General features: G+C 39.6%; 1 protein-coding gene across 4 annotated transcripts in view; it reads right to left on the reverse strand.

Moving 5' to 3' along the window:
- Positions 1-12802, reverse strand: part of VPS54 (VPS54 subunit of GARP complex) — a 147600-nt gene extending 134798 nt beyond the window's left edge. For 2 of the 4 annotated variants that reach the window (XR_188455.5, XM_071208863.1), the window contains exon 1: positions 12691-12782. The gene's annotated coding sequence lies outside the window, so the exon portion shown is untranslated. Of the gene's footprint in view, positions 1-12690 lie in introns of all 4 variants that reach the window. The other 2 variants (XM_004465095.5, XM_004465094.5) reach the window with 2 other exon arrangements.
- Positions 12803-15766: the final 2964 nt, after the last annotated feature.

The raw sequence follows: 15766 nt of genomic DNA on the forward strand, positions 1-15766 counted from the left end.
TTTATGTACATTCAAAATAATCTAAAAATCTATGTCAAAAATACATTTTATTTGTATAACATTATTTGACTTTTAAAAATTTAATTCTAAATATCTACCTTTCCACAACACAACATAACATACAGTTAAGAGTACTGACAGTAGTTAGATCTGTCGATTACTAGCTGTATGAACCTTCACAACTTTTTTTACCATATTTACATTGCCATTTGACATTTACGAAACCCTGTGTATTGCAGGAAACTGAATGCCTGTTTCCTAAAGTTGCTTACTTAACTTTGTTTTTTGTTTCTGAGCAGGTAAGGGGATTGAACACAGTACCTCATACATGGGAAGCAGGTGCTCAACCACTAAGCTACACCACTCCCCTGCTTACTTACCTTTTTTTTTTTTAAAGATTTTATTTATTTCTTCCCCCCACCCCAGTTGTCTGTTCTCTGTGTCTATTTGCTATGTGCTCCTCTTTGTCCACTTCTGTTGTTGTCAGCGGCATAGGAATCTGTGTTTCTTTTTGTTGCGTCATCTTGTTGTGTCAGCTCTCCGTGTGTGCGGTGCCATTCTTGGGCAGGCTGAACTTTCTTTCACGCTGGGCAGCTCTCCTTAAGGGGTGCACTCCTTGTGCATGGGGGTCCCCTATGTGGGGGACACCCCTGCATGGCACGGCACTCCTTGCGTGCATCAGCACTGCACATGGGCCAGCTCCACATGGGTCAAGGAGGCCCAGGGTTTGAACCGTGGACCTCCCATGTGGTAGATGGACGCCCTAACCACTGGGCCAAGTCCGCTTCCCACTTACTTACTTTTAATGTAGTAAAAAGAAGAAATAAGAGATCACGTTAGCTAAAAGGATAAAAATTACAAGTGGCAGGAAGTGGCTGCGGCTCAATGAGTTGGGCTCCCATCTACCATAAGAGAGACCCTGGGTTCGCGTCCCGGGGCCTCCTTATGAAGGCAGGCTCGCCCGCACACTGTGAGCTGCCCATGCACCACGGAGTGCCACCAGCCTGCAAGCACTGTGGAAAGCTGACTCAGCAAGGTGATGCAACAACAACAAAAAAAGGGACAAGCAAAAGCAAAGAGCACACAGCTAATGGACACAGAGCAGACAGCAAACAAGCTGTAAGCGGGGAGAGGAAATAAAATAAATAATAAAATACAGACACAGAAGAAACACACAGTGAATGGACACAGAGAGCAAACAGCACACAAAAAGCCAAAAGGTGGGGGGGGGTAAAAAAAATTATAAATAAATAAATAAAAGCAACATCTTCCCCAGCACTCATCACAGATTTAATACACTAAAATAACAATACTATAGCAATCAATGAAATTAAGGATTACAGGTCTGGAATGCAAATAAAAAAACTGTGCTGATATGAAATCAATCTCTACCATGTAAAAATTTCAGCGAAAACCAAATATAGCTTGGGTGCTTTATTTTACTCTTTTGGACTACTGATCTTGAGTGTATTACTAGTAAAATTTTTGTAGTCAAAGAGAACCAGATTAGAACACTAGTATTCCATTCATGTCCTGGTCAAATTTTAGTGAACAAATCCTAAAAATATTCATTTAAAGTGGTTAAAGAACATATATATATATATGGCACAAATATGTAAGCCATTAAACACTAATTAAAATGCCTACAAAAAAGTAAATTTAAAATATTTGCATAATTTACCCAGCCTTGAAAACTGTTGCTAGAAGAAATATGTTAATATAGTCCTTAAAAAAACACACACAAACAGAAAAAACTTCGATTTATCCACTGTTTTATATTATCCCTGCCTTGCTTCATTCCAGAGTAGAAATAAAAGTGTTAACAGTCTTTGTTAATAAGATACATTTTATACCTAAGTCTCTAAAAGGCAAGGTCTTCAAATAATTTAAACAAGTACGTACTCAATAAATGTTTCGTAACAATAAGGTATTTTCATTTAGAGGGAAATAAAGCAAAATAGCTAAACATTCATCTGCAAAATCAGCAAATGCTTCAAGAATAAAAATATTGTTTTAGGTTATAAAATAAAATAACTATAAAGATCATATTCTGGGAAGCGGACTTGGCCCCGTGGTTAGGGCGTCCATCTACCACAGGGGAGGTCCACGGTTCAAACCCCGGGCCTCCTTGACCGTGTGGAGCTGGCCCATGTGCAGTGCTGATGTACGCAAGGAGTGCCCTGCCACGCAGGGGTGTCCCCTGCATAGGGGAACCCCACGTGCGAGGAGAGCTGCCCAGCGGGAAAGAAAGTTCAGCCTGCCCAGGAATGGTGCCACACACATGGAGAGCTGACACAGCAAGATGACGCAACAAAAAGAAACAGATTCCAGTGCCGCTGACAACAAAAGAAGCAGACAAAGACGAACACACAGCAAATAGACACAGAGAACAGACAACTGGGGTGGGAAGGGGAGAAATAAATAAAATAAAAATAATTTAAAAAAGGATTATTTTCTACAAAAAATTATTACCATAGCAAATCAACAATAAATTAGCATTTTACTCAATCCCTGCTTTGGTATAATCTCTATACCTCTCCCTTCTGTTTGGATGTCTTAGCCCAGTTCTACTCTACCAGCTTCTCTACTTAGCCTACTTCTCAACTGCTTCAACTGTCTCTCCTGCACCTTTAATTCTCTCCTCCCTTCATCTTTCTTCAATACATCTGTCTTTGTTTTGTGCCTGACTGCAAAACACTGCCAGAGAAAACTGAAAATCATGCTGATTACAAATTTATGAGTTCCAATCTCAAATGAACCCAACACTGCCGAGCAGTCCTTTCACTTATCCTGAAACACTTCACTTTTCCATTCTTCACAGTCTTTTTAACAAACTTTCCTCACTCTCCTCAGGTCCCCTACCCCACCTTCATTAATCCCATGTTCAAAAAGTAACTGTCTTTTTAATTTTACACTCACACAGTCCTCAGATGTGATTTCTCCTTCCCTCCATATCCAAACATACCTAATTATCATGTACACACCTCCTAACTTTCTGAGGTAGTGGAATAAATTGTACTCTTTTCTGGAGTTAATCCCCCAACCAGCTCTTCTTAATCTCACCTCTTTCTACTTCATCTTAGACCTTGTTCTATTAATTATACCCTGACTCTACTTTCTTCCTTCAATCACATCAGTTTATAAAAAAAAAAAAAGTTTTAAGTATTACATAATGTTCTGTCCCTCAACCCTGTCTCCTGAAGCTACTTGTTTCCCTTTCACTGGCAAACCCCTTGAAAGAACAGTACTTCTAGTCTCTCTTTGGTCCATCTCTTTAGCAATCTGTCTTCTACCTTCACCCACTCCCTTGACTCTAGAAAAGGTTAGGAATGTCCTGATTTCTAAATGTAATGGCCTATGTTCAACACACACCTAACCTGACTTCGCAGCCCCTTAAAGTCAATGAAGGTAATAAATGTAGAAGGAATGAAAGAATTAGAAAATCACCATTTGCAATTCCTCATTTTAATAACTGACTCAAGCAAGGATCATTGATGGATGCTAAAACTATGGCCTGAAAAATTGTTGAGGAATAGGATATTTACATGTCCACAAAATATAACCCAATTATTTATTAACTAAATAGTGGCAAGATCTGTTGACCCCCATTTTAACCAAGTGATCAAGCTTGTATCACCAATCGTGGGACATCCAGATATTAGTGGTAAGTATACACATCATCTGTATGGTGGTCTCACCAGAAATGTTTGACCAGAATCTAATTAAATAGGGGAATTCAGAATGGGAAGCACACTCCAGGACAAATGGCTTTTATGTTTCAAAGGATGAATCTAAAGAAGAAAGGGAGTCAGTGAGACTAATCCAGATTGGGGGTTACTAAACAGACAAAAGTCAAATAAAGTACATGAACCTCTATTGAAAAGAGCTGTAAAGATGTGGGGGATAATTGGGGAATTTTGAGAATATATATTGAATAATGTTACTGAGTAAATATTGATATTCTTAGGTGTTATAATGGTTTGGTGGTTGTATAAGAAAATGTCCCTGTAAAGGAGAAATACATGCTTAAGTAATTAGGACAAAGGGTGATGATGGCTACAGCCTACTTTCAGGTTTGGCAAAAGAAAAAAAGTAGGTGTAGTTCTGTGTGTGTGTGTGTGTGTAGGTATTCACTGTACTAGTCTTTCAACTTTTCTTTGGGTTTAAACATATTCAAAAATAACAATTTTTAAAAACCAATAAAGATAGAGATGGAACTAGATTAGCAGTCATGATGGCAGGGGAGGATAGGGGGTTTGAGAGGTTACTACTAAGGAATAGGAGATTTTTCTTTTTGGAGTAATGAAAATGCTCTAATATTGCTTATAAGTGAAGAATGCACAACTCTGATTATACCAAATGCCACTGATTATACACTTTAGATGAACTGTATGGTTTATGTTTTTAAAAAAGAAAAGGTCAGAGAAGCGGCTGTGGCTCAATTAGTTGGGCTCCCATCTACCATATGGGAGGCCCAGGGTGCACATCCCAGGGCCTTTTTGTGAAGGCAAGCTGGCCCGTGCGCCGTGGAGAGCTGACGGCCCGTGCGCTGTGAAGAGCTGGCACAGCAAGATGATGCAGCAAAGGGAAACAAGCAGATAGAGAAAAAACGTGCAGCGAATGGACACAGAGAAGAGACAGCAAAGAATGGAACAAGTCGCAAGGGGGGGAATAAAATAACTCTTTAAAAAAAAAAAAAAAGGTCAATGAAGGTTTATGAAGACTTGAAAAATAAGTAGAAATAAGCCAGACAAATGGAGGGGAGAGACCAAGCTATCCAGAAAACATCACAGGTATAGGGAATAGTATTTGTAAAGACCCTAGAGGGAAGAGGGAGCCTACTGCCAGACCACAAATAATTCAATAAGCCTGGAAAATTATATACTGAGAAAGAGGAGAGGGTAGAGCTGTGGAGGGTCATTAAGGCTAGAAAAGTAAGTTGGGAAAAGAATTTAAAGGAACTTACATATCTGTTCAAGGAATAACGAATGTGGATTTCATCCTGAGGATAAGAGGAAGTCATAGAAACAATTTAAGCAGGGAAATGATATAATTGGATTTGTCCTTTAGAAAGATCACTTATACCACAGAGAATGGATTGCAGACAAGCAAGACTAAGGAGATCAGATAGGAAACTTGCAATAATCTAGGGGAGAGATGATGGTAGCCTGAACTCAGGTAATGGTAAAGGAGACAGAAAAAACTGGATAAATTCTAAATCTTCCCCCAACCATAACCTCTTTTCAGTGTGCAGGCCCAAATTTCCAACTACCTACTGGACATCTTCACCTAGAAGTTTCACAGATACCTGAAATTCAACATATCCAAAACTTACACTCATTATCTACCATCTTTACCCCCTCCTTCACCCACCAAAAATGTATTCTTTCTCTAGTTTAGTTAATGGAAGCACCATCTGTAGCAGTTTGGTATTATTTATCAATTCCAAAAACAGATACTTGATTACATTTGTAAATTGGTCTGTTCCTCTGGGTACATTGGATTGCACTGGATACAGAATTCTTTGAGAGCAAACATACATCAAGTTTATGAAGTTTAAAACCTCTTCAGCATAGGCCTTTCACAACCTTGCCCCATCCTTCCACTCACTTTACTCAAATTACAAAAAAAGAAAAAAAGCATTTAAAATGACCAAGGCATGAATTTTCTTGACTTTATTATGCCTTCAAAAATTTACTTTATTCATTCCATCATAAAAATAATGTATCACCACAATATTCACATACAAACACCTACTTTTTAAACTTCATTTTATCAAAAAGCCAACTGTTTGAGTACAAATTTCTCCAAATTCACAGCATTTTTTGCCATGAAAACTTCTCCCCACTTCTAAAATCCATTTTTTTTAAGTTCATCATATTCAAAAATACTTACCAACCTACCATCATATCACTTACTCTGAACATTGTCTGCAACTATTCTACCCTTGAACTATTTCAGAAAAAAAAATTACTGAATACCTGGAGCTATGTTTCCCTGCAGTCTTTACTTTTGTATGTAATTGTGAAGGAAAATTGACCAGTAATAGAATTTTAAGAGAGATTTCTCCCCATTCATCTCATATATTTTAATTAATTTAAACTCTAATGCATATCTACTGGAAACAGGGGGAAAAAAGTGACTCCTTTTGAGTAAAAACACCAAAAAACAGAAAAAGAAATCCAGAAACAGGTAAGATGCTGCAAATGTTGAGAAGGCTTAAAACCCAGATTTCTTCAAGTAAATCCTCATATTTGAGGAGCAATTAATACTAAAAGACTAAGCCTTCAAATATAAAAGACAGGAATGCATAGAAAACAAAGACAAAGAAATAATTCACAACAATGGAATTAATCCACATAACTGAGGATACTCTAGAAAAGGCTAAATCTTTTGGTTTAAATAAGTCACTTCTGAAAAATTTAATTCTGATATAAATTATATACTTTATCTTCTCAAACAGCATATTCTGAAAATCTTTTCTTGATAACTTAATCATTATAATCACCAGTTATACTGTGCCGTAACAATGATATTCTGAGGTGCTACTGAAGGAAGTTAGTTTACCCTTATATTAAGGAGCCTCGGATTGTGGTGATATATTAGCTCTTTTACTAGTTTGCTATTAAAATATATTTTAATATTTCTTCTCCCTAGAGAGGCTGTCAGAAGTCACCACTCTCCATCTTGCAATCTATATTCCTGCTTTTGGCAACCTCTATATCTCTTTTAATTTGCTTCTTTTGATACAAGTAACTAATTCTTATACAGTGTTTTACAGTTGACAAAACACCTTAACTCACATTACCTCATTTAATTCTCACAATAACCTTGAAATACAGGAATTATCACTATTTTATAGGTGGGAAAACTGAGGTTCAAAAAGACTGAATAACTTATCTAAGATCATAAGGCTGGTAAATAGCAAAAGTGTTTCCAACTGTCACTTTTCTTCTTTCTTTTTTTTTTTTTTTTTAAAGATTTATTTATTTATTTAATTTCCCCCCATCCCCTGGTTGTCTGTTCTTGGTGTCTATTTGTTGCGTCTTGTTTCTTTGTCTGCTTTTGTTTCTTTGTCCGCTTCTGTTGTCGTCAGCGGCACGGGAAGTGTGGGCGGCGCCATTCCTGGGCAGGCTGCACTTTCTTTTCACGCTGGGCGGCTTTCCTCACAGGCGCACTCCTTGCGCGTGGAGGCTCCCCCACGCGGGGGACACCCTTGCGTGGCACGGCACTCCTTGCGCGCATCAGCACTGCGCATGGCCAGCTCCACTCGGGTCGAGGAGGCCCGGGGTTTGAACTGCGGACCTCCCATATGGTAGATGGACGCCCTAACCACTGGGCCAAAGTCCGTTTCCCACTTTTCTTCTTTCAACACTACACTAAGCTTAATAAAAAGAACATAAGAGTTAAAATGAATTCCATAAAGGGGAAAAAAAAATGAAATTCATATATAAGCTTTGAATTTTTTTGGACATTCACAACATGCATTAATTTTATTTATTTAACACTTAGCTTACTTCTTTTGTCTTGACAGTTGAAACTGCAAAAAAAAAATCACTTCTGGATAAGGAAGATGCTACAATATATCTACTTCCAATTTGAAAAATCAATGAGGGGGAAGCAGCTGTGGCTCAATCAGTTGCGTTCCCATCTACCATATGGGAGGCCCTGGGTTCGCATTCCGGGGCCTCCTTGTGAAGGCAGGCTCGACCACCAGTGCCGCGGAGGGCCAACTCAGCAAGGTGATGCAACAAAAAGGGAGACAAGCAAAAACACAGAAGAGCGCACAGCGAATGGACACAGAAAGCAGACAAAAAGCAAGCTGCAAAGGCGGGGGGATAAATAAAAATAAATACAGACACAGAAGAAAGCACAGCAAACGGACACAGAGCGTAGACAGTACACAAAAAAAGCCGCAAGGTGGGGGAGAAAAAAAATCTGTGGGAGGGTGGGAAGCAGATGTGGCTCAAGTGACTGGACTTCCATCTACCATATGAGAGGACCCAGATTCGATCCCTGGAGCCTCCTGGTAAAGGCATGCCCATGCAGTAAGCCATTGCCTGCGCAGTGAGGCACGCAGCAAAATGATGATGCAGCAAAAAGAGAGACAAAGGGAAGAGTCAAGGTGAGATTCAACAGAAAACCAGGAACTGAGGTGGTGCAAGTGACAGAGAACCTCTCTCCATATCACGGTCCCCAGGATCGAATCCCAGTGAATCCTAGAGCAGAAAATGAGAAGAATGTGGCTCAAGTTTTGAGCGCCTGCTTCCCACATGGGAAGTCCCAGGTTCAGTACCCAGTGCCTCCTAGAAGCAAAGGAGAACAAACAACAAACAAGCAAGCAAATAAATGGGAGGGCTAACTCAGGGGAGCCAATGTGGCTGAGTGGTTGAGGCTGGCTTCCCACGTGAGGTCCCAGGTTCAATCCCCAGCCCTGGTACCTTAAAAAAAAAATAAAATCTATGTACTAGTAACCAATAATTCAAAACATAAGAATAGTACTTCAAATTTGTACTAAAATAAGGTGGCCACTTTCAGTGTTGAGGAGAGCTAAACAGCTTAAAGAATATCTGTATTATGTCATAGCCCTTAAATTATTTCCCCTCATTTGCCTCCCTCTGCAAAGGAAGTTCCTAAAGGATTACGATGGTTTGCAACTGTATATACTCCTGAAAGGTGTGTTCTTAAAGTAAATCCATTCCTTTAGGTGTGGACCTATTTCAAATAGGATCTTTTGATGAAGCTATTTCAGTTAAGGTATGACCCACCTCATTCAAGATGAATCTTAATCCTCCTTTATAAATAGAATGAATACAGAGAAAGTAAGCCAGGGAATCAAGAAGATGAAATTGACCAACTCAGAAAGGGAAAGACCAGCAGACAAGGCCATGTGCCTTGCCATGTGATAGAGAAGCCCAGGATCACTGGCAGCCAGTCTTCAAGAAGAAAGCATCACCTTGATGATGCCTTGATTTGAGCATTTTCTCAACCTCAAACTGTAAGCTAATAAATCCTCATTGTTTAAGCCAACCCATTTTATGGTATCTGCTTTCAGCAGCCTAGGAAACTAAAACAAGGATCTAAAGAGTTAATGTAATCTGCTCACTGAGCCTATATTCCCACTGGAATTATTTTCTCACATGGTGGGGTCAGGAACCATAGCATAGGTCTTACCAGAATCCTGCGAACCATAGGTTTAGAAGGCATTATTTACATTTGGGGCAGGATAATTTTTGTTGTTGGGGAAAGAGGTGTCCTTTGCATTGTAGGATATTAAGCAACATCTCTGCTTTAACCCACTAGACGCCGATAGGATCCCACCATTAGCTGTGACAACCAAAAGTATCTCCAGACACTGCCAGATGTCCTTTGTAAGGCAAAATTACCCTGGTTGAGAACCACTGGTTTGTAAATTAGGGCCCTTGGTCTTTGAAAAAGAAGGCCTCCAACCAGTCCTGTTAATTTTAATTTTTAAACATTGTTTTTTAAAAATAAGTTTTAAAAATTAAGGTGGTAATAGTACAAGAAGATGTCTAAATCATACATACGTCACACTCCCTTAGGTTATAATAAGAAAAAAGCATTTTAGGGGAGCAGATATGGTTCAAGCTGTTGAGCGCCTACTTCCCAAGTGGGAGGTTCCAGGTTCAGTTCCCAGTGCCTCCTAAAAAAAACAAACAAAACAAACACCAACCAAAAAAAAAAAACAAACAAGTAAACAAATGAAAAAAACAACCCAGGGGAGCCAATGTGGCTCTGTGGTTGAACACTGGCTTCCTACACACAAGGTACCAGGTTCAATCCCCAGTCCCAATACCTCAAAAAAAAAGAATAGAGCATTTTAGAGGATTTTATAACATAGGTTTTTATCTAAATCAATACATTAGTTCCTCTCAGCCTCCAAAGTTGGGAAAATGCGCAGTTCTTTCCCTGCCCTAGCAAACGAATTATTATTTTTTTTAAAGCTTAAACAATTCTAATTTCCAAACCTCCATTTCTTGCCATTGTGATTCTTGAGCTATGCATCCTAGAGAGTCAAGCTTCCACTATTCAGATTTCCTCATCTAGTTCCTGCCATATATTTGTGAGGCAAACAGGAAGTAAGCAAACCACCTTTAAGCTCTTTTCCAATCATGATCTTTTAATATTCAATGGCAAAATAAACTCCTCCAGCTTTTACTTATTGACCCCCAGTTGACCAGCCCACCTCTTGAGGTCACTGAAAGCATTCATGCTAACTCTTCTTTCTTCAAACTTTATATTAATCTATGCTGAATACAACTAAACTGTATGTCAGCTGTTTATAACAATGTTTTTAAAACTGGTGATCAGTTGCTTGTTTCCTGACCCACATAAAAAAGTTTAAACATGTACACCAGTTTTAAAATACTGTGTACAACATTGTGAATGTAATTAACAGCATTGAATTATATATGTGAATGTGGTTAAAGTGAGAAATTTAGGTCATATATGTTACTAGAATAAAAATTAAAAGAAAAAAACATAGGACTATATAACATGGTGAACCCTATTGTAAACGATGGATTATAGTTAATAGTACAATTTTTAAAATGTTCTTTCATGAATTATAACAAATGTACCACTCTAATGAAAGATGTTAATAAAGTGGTATATGGGAACTCTTTATTTTATATATTTTTATGCTTGATATTTCTATAAACCTACAACTTCTCTAACAAAAAAAATTAATAAAAATTTTTTTTAACTTTTCAAGAAATTATGGGCTAATTCCATTTATATGAAAAGCCTACAAGGGGCAAAACTAGAGAGACAGAAAGCAAATTAATGATTGCCTAGGGCTGGGGGAATGGTGGGGGAAATGAGGAGTGTCTCTTAATGGTTACCAGGTGGTTCTTTGTGAGATGATAAAAATGTTCTAATACTAGACTATAATGAGGACTGCACAATCCAATAAAAATGCCAAAAAAACACTGAAGTATACACTTTAAATGGGCGAACTTTATGGTATCTTAATCATATCTCACTAGAGGTGTTTTTAAAGAGTGAATTTTAATCAACTTTTTATTGGTAAGAAAAGGAACATGATTAAAAATTTCTGCAAGCCATTTCAGGAGTTAAGAGCTGATTTTAACTGACATGCAAACATATTAATTACCCTTCTGGAAAAAAAAACTTAACGTTACCAGAATACATAAACATGTTTAAGTTTAATAATCTTTTCCTGATAAACTTTGGATAATTTTACCAGTCATAATTTTCAAAGAAATGAAAAATTTCAGAAAGCCAAATGCTATAGTAACAATACTTCTACAAGGCAAAACAAAATATCAACAACAAAACATGGACCATCCTCACAGCTTTTTTTATGATGCATTCTTTGTAAAGAAAATCATTAAAACACTTTCATTTCTTTTAAGAGCAATCTCATACTATAATGTTTTTCACACAGGTAGAGTAATAATTCTGAAGTTACCAGCGCTTAATTTAAAAATACCCGAATCACAATAAATTGCAAACATCTAATCCCTCATACCACAATTATCAACCACTCAAAATTTGCACGTATCGATCGCTTTTACCAAAGTGTATCATAAACAATGATCACTATGAACCATCAAGTATATCCATTTCTAGGAAATTAGACTTCGACTGCAATACAAATAGTCAAACAAATGTCATCATTCCATTTGTTCCACCACAGCTGCTTAGAAATCACTAAGGCTCTCAAGTACTTTTCTAATTAGAATTCCCTCCACATTTATAAGTCACCCTGAATGTTCATCTGTAGTTTAAAGCCATCACAATAACGCATTTCTTATACTACAAATAATTTATCATGACATCAACTGCCTTGTAAGCATTTACTATTAAGATTGCCCTGGATTTGACAAATCAGAAATAGTCAATTAAAAAAGTAAAAGACGCTCCAAACATTTAATTCTTCGAAAGTAAGGAGAGCCTTCAAAAAGAACAAAAAATAAATCTGGTTAAAGGAGGATTAAAAAAAAAAAAATACATAAAGACTTTTGCAACCTCAGTCGGCCAAAATTCTAAAAATACCATCCCTGAACTCAGCACTTGGTCAGACCAAGTTGTTAATTATAATGGGCAGGTAAAAGTTCCCCTGTCAAAGACTGGAGGGCAGGGGCAGCCTGCTTTTGCATTTAGGCAGAGGTGGAAAGGAGCAGAACGGGAAAAGAAAATTAATTATTGAAGAAATTATTGTGAGCGAAATTCCCAAGCTGCAGTACACCGAGTTATTCTCTGGGTTAGCCTTTCCCGGTGAGAAAAATAAATAAAATTTAAATTATTTCAGAAAGATCAAAAGAGGGCTAGGGGAACGGCTGGAAAAAGAAAGGGAAAGTTTTGGGGCAGCGTCTAAGGGGGTGGTGGTGGTACTTCCCAAACCCGGACCCCGCAGAGGGGACCGGGGGTGGGGGGACTAGAGCGGCTTTTGCGGCCGCGGACAGGAGGGGAGAGCACAGCTGCGGGCCGCGATCTTGGAGGGAGAGGAAAAGGAAGACGTGGTGCCAGGGAGGAGAATGGAGGACTCAGCGCCCGTCAGCTGAGACCGAAACTCTGTCTGCTTGGGGCCGAGGAGGAGGAGACAGAGGGAGTGGGGTCTCGGTCCTTCTTTCCCAGCAGGTCCGGGTGAGGGTGGGCCGCGAAGCCCTGGGGGCCGAGGGAGGGGGCCGGCCGGACACTTACCTGCGGGTCTCGGGCAGCTGCCCCAGAGCGAGGCCTACTGCATCGCCGCCGCCTCCAGCCCTCCACGTCGCGCAGAGGCTGCTGCTCCGCGGCCGCCGCCTCCCGGCGCCCTGGGCCCGGCTCAGCCCGAGCTCGGCTTCCCGCCCCCGCGCCGGCTGACCGGTCCGCCCGGGGTGCACAGGGCCGCCCTCTCGAGCCCGGCTCCGCTCGGTGGTGAGAGGCGGCAGCGGCGGCTCCCTCACGTCTCTCCCGGGTGTCCTGTCAGCCAGCAGTTCTCCCCGGGTCCGCAGCGCCGCCTCCACCGCTGCTGCCACCGCCTCTTCCACATCCCCGGCCTCCAGAGAAGAAGCCGCCGCCGCCGCCGCCACTGCCGCCGCGCTGCGACCACTGGCCCTGGCGTTTCTGCTCCCTCCTCCACCGCTTCTCTTCACCTAGTCTGCCCGGCCTGGCTCTGACGGGCCTGGTCGGGAAGACAGTGCCGGAGGCCGCCTGGAGGCCGCCGCAGCCCCCAGCCCACAATCCACCGCGCGGCTCCGCCGGGGCGGGAGGGCCGCGGCCCGGGGCGGGAGGGGGCGCCCGCCACCTTGGGAGAGGGGTTTCCGCGCCGATCCGCGAGTTGCCGCGGAAGCTGAGCGCGTTTCATCCGAGAGGGAAATATTCGGCGCCACTGTTCTGTGCCTCCTTTAATAATCCTATACGCAAAGAGAAATCTACGCGGAGCTTTTTCTTTTACCTGACGACCTCCCCCCCACACCCTGAGTTGGATTCAGGACCTTCCAGGATCGCTTTCCGCCTTCCCTGGGATAGGGCCGCGGTCATTCAGCGTGGTCCTCGCCTTCCTCCAAAGCCAATCGACTCCGAACGCCTCCAAATCACACGGGCCGTATTAAAGCAGATACTTCTGCAAGATTCCACCACCCTTTTCACCCCTCAGATGGGTGCTGAGTTTCCCAAACAATTTCCTTTCAAAGTTTACAGGTCTTCCTCCCAACCCCCAACGACCCAACTAGACCCTATAAACAGTACAGCGTTTCTCGGTTAAGCCCTTCCTAGCCCGGTTCTTCTCGGAGTCTTCGCTTACTTCCAGGTCTTCCTCCCAGGCACCTATCACATGCCCCTAACCCAGACATTGGTTATTCCTGCTATTTGACTAAGAGACTTGGAAGCATGTGTGTTATTAATTCCACCTCACCCTAATTCTTAACAGTTTTCCAATTCGTCTAGTTTCAGAAGGCTTGCAATCTTGAATCACTAAGATAGGATCCACAAGAAAGAGTGTCTTGGAATATATATATATATATATTTAAGTCTTCAATCATTTGAATAACTGTCTTAATTTTAGCAAGATTTCTCTGAATTTTGAAATTACAACTATTCCTAAAAATATGTATCTAAGTTTCAGACTTTTATAAGATACTTAGTATATTTTAAATAAAAAATGAAAATGTAACTCTATTACAACTGGAGATTGAAAAAAAGATAGACGCAAGTTTCACTCCTAAGAAATCACTTTGAAACTAAAACAACTATTTGTAAAATAATATTTTACGCACGATAAAGCAAAAATTGGGGACAGGAAGGACAAAAGGGAAGGAAGCCACAAAAATAGTTGCGAGGAAATTCTTAACATTATATTTCCCTAAATTCAGTCTTCTACAATTTTGTGATAAGGAGGGTGAGAAAATCAATCCCCAATATGAAATAAAATTAACTTTAAAACAATAAAGAAATCCTTTTAGATCCCCAATTTAATACAATACCCAATTTAATACAATACCAATACCAAATATGAAAATATTAAAAGATTAAGCAAATTTCGTCTAAGACCAGAGAGGAAAATAACTTCATTTTAAATCCAGAATAAGCTCATAAATTATATTCAGAAATGGATTTAACAAGTTCCAGGTAGTCATCAAACAGTTCAAAGCTACCTTAGCATGACTGGTTTGGCCTTTTTAAAGATTTTTAAAATTTAGACCTCCAATTTATTCCAAAAGGCATTCCAAGTTGTTTTAGTTGGCTCTTAGATTAAAAGATACAGTCATCAGAGATCTTCCAGGTACTAGAACATGACAGATTGGATTGCTTTGCTCATTATTCATCTACAGATAACATACCATTGGAAGAAAATACACATTGAGTCTTGTGCTTACTTGTTTAAAGATCCAGTATGTTTATGTTTACTTTTGCTCTTCCAAGAACAATTCATAATTATAAATCTAAGCAGAAAAGTAAATGCTAATGATCAGCTTAGCAAAAAAAAAAGTATGAACCAGACATTTTATTTTAAAGATAGATAAATTTTGAATTAATTAGCATGTTCACACTATGATTTTAATCATTTCAGTATTATAAAGAAAAACTAAATCACAAACGTGTAAAATAAATATATTATTATATGTGATCATTTCCAGAAAACATGAAAAAATATAAAGAAAACCGACAGAATTAAGATTCCATCGTTGCCCTCAAAAGGATCTAACACAAAGAAAAGTATTTAGCTAACATATTACTAATGCAGTATTTGGCATATTCATTTTACCTATTAAGAATCATGGAAAGGTGATAGTCATCAGGATCATATAATCTCATCAGAGGGAGGATGGGCACATTTTCTAATGCCATACCACCTGTGTATGCTTATATTTTACTATATGTTCAATGCATTTTATGAATGTGGTAATAATGAGGTCAACACATTAACTCAATCAATGAACATTGCCACTTCTAATGACTTCTTTGACAGAAACCATGCACTCACGTGCCAACATAAATATAGGAGGCACTGGTAGAAGGAACAAGTAGAAAGGTCGTTTTGCAATTTAGTAAGGTATGAGTACTAACATCTCTTTTTCCACAATCGAAAGACTTGACTCTCAAATGGAAGCCCACCCTAGTTCTCTAATTTACTCTATTATATATATTGCCAAATATGTGTAATTATGTTGTGTTTTTAGTAGAAATAAATTTTCTTTGGTATGCAAAATCCACATGCATGTATGAACTGAAAGTGTGATACCAGTAATAGTCTCATTTAGGTTTAGTTTTTTGATCCACTTCCCTGAGTTATTTTATC

Source organism: Dasypus novemcinctus, chromosome 17 (assembly GCF_030445035.2).
Source record: "Dasypus novemcinctus isolate mDasNov1 chromosome 17, mDasNov1.1.hap2, whole genome shotgun sequence".
NCBI classification, from domain to species: domain Eukaryota; kingdom Metazoa; phylum Chordata; class Mammalia; order Cingulata; family Dasypodidae; genus Dasypus; species Dasypus novemcinctus.